The sequence below is a fragment of the Acipenser ruthenus genome, unplaced genomic scaffold, assembly GCF_902713425.1.
Source record: "Acipenser ruthenus unplaced genomic scaffold, fAciRut3.2 maternal haplotype, whole genome shotgun sequence".
NCBI classification, from domain to species: domain Eukaryota; kingdom Metazoa; phylum Chordata; class Actinopteri; order Acipenseriformes; family Acipenseridae; genus Acipenser; species Acipenser ruthenus.
This window is the reverse complement of record NW_026708232.1, coordinates 942-6,358: the sequence shown is the minus strand read 5'-3', so window position 1 is coordinate 6,358 and position 5,417 is coordinate 942. Positions and strand designations below refer to the sequence as shown.

Sequence of the window (5,417 nt, the reverse complement as noted above, 5' to 3'; positions counted from 1 at the left end):
AAATGGGTGGATTTGCTGTATAAGAACATACAGAGTAGAGTCTTAGTTAATGGGGTCCTCTCAAAAGTTATCCCAATTAAATGTGGTGTTCGGCAAGGCTGCCCTTTATCACCGATTCTGTTTATTTGTTGTTTGGAACCTTTGGTCAATGTTTTAAGAAAAGATAAAATTGTCAAAGGAATGCCTGTACCAGGTGGTGGTGGGAGAATGGTAAAAGTTCTAGCATACATGCAGAGATAGAAGGTCAATTAGAAGGACTCTTTTACACACAGAATGATATGGTCTAGCATCAGGAGCTAAGCTGAATAAAGATTGTGATGTATGTGTTAAAACGGATTCTATCAAGGTGTTAGGTTTAAAGTTTGATAGCACAGGATCTGGTCAGCGGAACTGGGTGGATGTAGGGGCGAAAGTGTCACAGAAGCTAGGCTTATGGTCTCTTAGAAACCTGACAATGGAAGGAAAGGTTCTAGTCTTAAAATCCATAATTTTGCCCATGTTGTTTTACATCGCGGTGGTGTTCCCTCCAACAACACATGTTTTGAAGATATTGAATAGGACTGTGTTTTGTTTCTTTTGGGGGTCAAAAAGTGAAAAAATAAGAAGGAATGTTGTGGGTAAAAATGCCTTATTAAGAGGGAAACAGTTCCCGGATCTAAACTTGGTTTTAATTGCGAAGTATGTCGTTTTACATGTACACATGTGTTTGTTTGGAAAATGTACAGCAGCTTTGTTTTTGAGATTCTATATGGGAGCAATGTTAAGATCCTTTAAAATATATAATGTTCCTTTAACGGTGCCAACAGTTTGGGAAATGCCATTTAACTTCTCATTGATTAAAAAGTTTATTGTTAAGAACGAATTAAAGAATATAGGGAAAGAGTACTGGGAGGACTATAGGAAGGTGATCAGACTTGTTCAGAGCAAGGATACTATTTGTCCTGTCAGGTGGTACACCGCAGATCAGGTGGAAATGATTTGGATAGAGGTTGCCCATCCAAAGCTTTTGAATATACATAGGGATTTGGCCTGGCTGATAGTCCATGAGGCCTTGCCAGTCAGGCAAATTATGTATAGACGACGAATGGCGAAGTCCCCTAGATGCCCTCGTCAGGGTTGTGGGGCGGAAGAATCAGATGAGCATCTGTTAGTTAATTGCAGCTTTGCACAACATGTTTGGACTGAGGCTGACATTTTTGTGAAGGAATATTGTGAAGGAGAAACAGTAAATGAGCCCTTAATATTGTATGGGATACATAATGTAAAGATGAATAAGAGCAAGTGGTATGTGTTGTGGGCAATACTGAACTCTTTTAAGGATGCGATATGGAGAGCAAGGAATGTACTGGTTTTTAGGAATGCCCAGCTCTCAAGTTCGGACTGTGTGAGGCTGGCACTGAGCATTCTAAAGGATTATGTGATCAAAGATTATCGGAAGTCTGGGAAGCAGGAAGCAGAACGCATGTGGAAGTTGGAAAAGTGGATTGGTGGGCAATGGGCTATTGGCATTGGTTAGTGGTCCTGAGTGTTTTTAAGGGTTTTGGATGAGGCGTTTATTTAGAATGGGCAAAGATTTTTGCTTTGAAACCTACTGAATCGCTACTGTTGTAATTTTTTTTTTTGATCTGTATAGTGGAAGGTACTGCATGGAAAGTTACTTTTTGTGTGAGGATCCTTTCTACCGGAGTGGTCTGACCGTATACTAGATGGTTCGGTTTGTTTGGACTGTAATGAATGTAATATGAAAAGATGTTTGGAAGGAAGTGATATTGTATTTAACAATATGGAATGTTTGGGTTTTGTGATGTTTTTGTAAATGGTTTTTACAACCATAAATGTGATGTATTCATATTGCAGTGAATTAATAAATATTTATATAAAAAAAAAATTAAAAAAAATCTGTTCTTATCAGTTTAATATCCGATACGTCCCCCATAGGGGGACCAGTCTATATTAAATTGATTTTTGGAAGCAGGAGATGGAACCGGGGCTTGCTCCGTCCACTCCATGCATCGACCCGGTATTGTAGTACCTCCGGGAATGGTGCACAAGAAAGGTCAAGAGAGAGAGAGCGAGCCTCTCCCTCTCCCTTTTTTGGGTTGTATTTTTTCCCGCTCTTTTTGTTGTTTGTTTTTTTTTTGTTTTGTTTTTTGTTTGTTTGTTCCAAATAAGGCAGGCAGGCAGGCAGGCAGGTCTGCCTAACTGATGGACAGCCTGCTCTGCTCACGCAGCAGGCCAATGTACCCAGAAGGCCTTGCGCTCGTGGGAGGAGGAGGACGAGCGCAGCGGTAAAGCAGAAACGCAGCTGTTTAGTGGGGCAAGGAGCCCTCGCTTTCAAGGCGGCAGCAGCAAAGCGCCCCTTTGCCGGGACCGAACGGCACTTGCGTTTTAGGAAGAGTTCCCTGTTTTGTTTTGTTTTGTTTGGCCTTGCCGCCGGGTAGAGGAGAAGGCCATTGGGCCGGCCGGAAGGGCTGGGCTGCCAGTAAAACCACACTCTGGTTTCTCTTCAGTTCGAATAAATCTTTCTAAGACTAATGCTTAGAGGGTAGTGGCATTGCCCGCTCCCTCCGAGGGTCTGTGAGAGGTTTGTTCGGGTGAGGAGGAACAGAATTTTTTTTTTTTTTTTTTTTTTTTTTTTTTTTTTTTTTTTTTATTTTTGACTGGCTTTCTTCAGCTCGGCAACTTTTTGGAAGACTAATGCTCAGTCTGGTTTTGGCTTGCCCAATCCAGGCCGAGGGTCTTTCAAGATTTTGTTGACTGTTGAGAGCAGTTTTTTCTTTTTCAGGCGGTTCCAGTTTTTTTCTTTTTCAGGCTTTTCCAGACGTTCCTGGAGTTAGAGAGAAGGAGGACCTACCATCCAGACGACCTTTGAGGACCCTTTGATGACCTAGACGACCTCATCCCCAGCCCTTGATTGCAATCGAGATCCAGACCGAGAGAGCAGCAGGCGCCCAGCAGAGGGCGCCATCTGGGAGGAGCAGAGGGCGGCCCCGGACCCCGAGGAGGCGTCACAGCCACGATTCTTCCTACGTGGTCTCGGTGCCAAGCAGCGCCCCCTACTCCGCCAGGGAAGGACACCGTTCACCTGGGGAGGGGGTCCCTCTTGCGAGGCGACCATCTCCTCAGGGACTAAAGTAATAGTTCCTTCAACTGCCCAGATTTGCTGCTTACGTTGTTTCTTTTCCGTAGAGAGAGACAACCCGGACGTCCAGAGGCTTCTCCCACCCCAATCGGAGGAGCCAGCTGAAGGATGGCGTTCCGGCCAACCCAGGAGACTAGGAGGCACAATGCGGTGCGCTTCACAAGGACCCAGCAAGAGGAAACGGAACCAGGACTGACGAGACTGGAGTTCAGCCGGACCATTCTTCAGAGGGGTATGGGTTTTTCCCCTTCTGACTTGAATTGTTTGGTGAAATTGCCAGGGCTTAAGGAAGTGTTTGAGGTCAGTTTTAGGAACCCCCAAAAGTTACAAGAAATGTGGTCCTTTTGGGGGGAGAATAAATATCTCGCTCCATACAAAGAATTTTGTGTGGATGCACTGACAGACAGAGAAATGAAAGTTGTTACTGTCCAATTTTTCAATGAGGCTGTTAGCGACTATGATATTACAACATGGCTTAACCGCTATGGGAGGGTGTCATCAGAAGGGAGGAAAATTACAGATGAAGATGGGGTTTGGACAGGAGCCAGAAAGTGGCTGGTACGCCTTAATGTTGATCCATCGGGCATTGGAGGCGTCCGCCACATTCCAAACTCCATAGTGTTAGGGCCCAACAGAGGGCTGGTATTCTATAATGGGATGCCAAAACTCTGCAGGAAATGTGGGGAATTAGGACACCTGGCGGCCGCGTGTACTGTAGTCAAGTGCAGGAACTGCGGCGCCCCCCACGAGACCAGCCACTGCAGAGAAGAGAGGCAGTGCAATTTGTGTGGAAAGAAGGGGCACCTGTTTAAGGACTGCCCCTCTTCCTATGCCAACATGGCCAGAGCCAGCAAGGCAAATACGAACAAGCCTAGGCCTGAGCAGGAAGAGGGAGCAAGTAACAAAGATCAGTCCACATCACCACCAACAGTATCCAAGACCCAGACTCCAGCACCACCATCATCACCAGCACCCCCCTCACCCCCCCGCCCCCGAGACATGTCCCGTTTTACGAGGACCCCTTCCCCCAGCCCAGAGAGAGAGTACAACAGCTACTCCACTAGCTCCTCCAGTAGCTCCTCTGATGCAGAACACGAGGCAGGGAGGGAGCCCGGACCCAGCAGCGGCCCCCCCCTGAGTAGGGCCCTCTCAGCGCCAGCACTCCCCCTCGGCTCTCGTTATGACGCCATAAGGATTGAGTCCGTGGGGGAGGAAAGCGAAAGCGACAGTGAAAGTGAGAGTGAGAAGGAGGGGAAGGGAGTGAAGAACCAGCAGAGGGTGGGGAAAAGAAAGGGTAGAGACGAGGGGGGGAAAAGAAAGAAGATCAGGATCAAAGACAGCAAGTTGCAGGTGGCCCCCATAGATCCAAAACCAGCTAATGTCCACACAAAGTCCCCAGTCTTGCCCTCGCAGGCAGAGACGGAGGCGAGTGGGACGGCTACACTGCCGCCTAGTGGGCAGGTAGCAGCCAGCCAGGGCATCCCCAGCCAGCCTTCCCAGTCGTTGGCACAAACCCTAGCACACCTCGCAGAAGAGGTGTTCACTAATGCACCGAGGGAGAGGTCGGGGTCAACACCTTCCCTGACCAGCAGTACCTCGGTAGCAATGACCCTCTTCAAGCGAAGGGCCTCCCTTCAAAGCATCCTTGACCCCCTCCCTTGTATGGGCAAAACCAGGGGCCCCCTAGAGGTCCTCCTAGATACAGCACTGGAGGACATGGGAATACCCCTGGACGCGGTAAGCCAGAAGTCTGCTAACAGCTCCAATTCAACAGACGGTAACAGCCAAAGAATGCTGTCTGTCATAACCCCCCCCCAGGACAAAGCTGACCCACACGTTCCGAGGGGCCCTGAGCAAGTTCCACCAGACTTACCTTGTGGGGAGTTGAATAGCCCCAACAACTCCACGTACTGTGCATATAAAGACGGTGCCTTCTTGGACGAGGCAGCAGTGAGTACCTTCTCAGGGGTGATGGGAGTTGCAAATAAGCCCAAGCCCCCTCGAAGCAAGCGTAGAGCTAAGAGTAGGAAGAGTGTCCCGACCTCCCAATCATAGTCGCTATGGGGTGGACGCAGCGACTCCTTTTCTTGTTAGCTACCCTGATGGCCCTGATATGTGTGTCTGTTAATGTCAGGAGCATCAGGGAGACACAAAAAAGATTTGATGTACTAAACTATCTAGCTAACTTGAAAGCAGATCTCATCTTTCTGCAGGAGTGTGGTATTTCGTCGAGCCCTGATTATAGGGACCTGAAGGAGAGTTGGACCCTGGGGGA

The 5,417-nt window shown here is 47.9% G+C and overlaps 1 non-coding gene across 1 annotated transcript; it reads left to right on the top strand.

Annotated features, from left to right (window-relative positions):
* The first annotated feature begins 1,864 nt into the window (after positions 1 to 1,864).
* On the top strand, positions 1,865 to 2,054 carry LOC131730284 (U2 spliceosomal RNA). The gene has a single exon (XR_009323971.1). It is a non-coding gene; the product is annotated as a U2 spliceosomal RNA (small nuclear RNA).
* Positions 2,055 to 5,417: the final 3,363 nt, after the last annotated feature.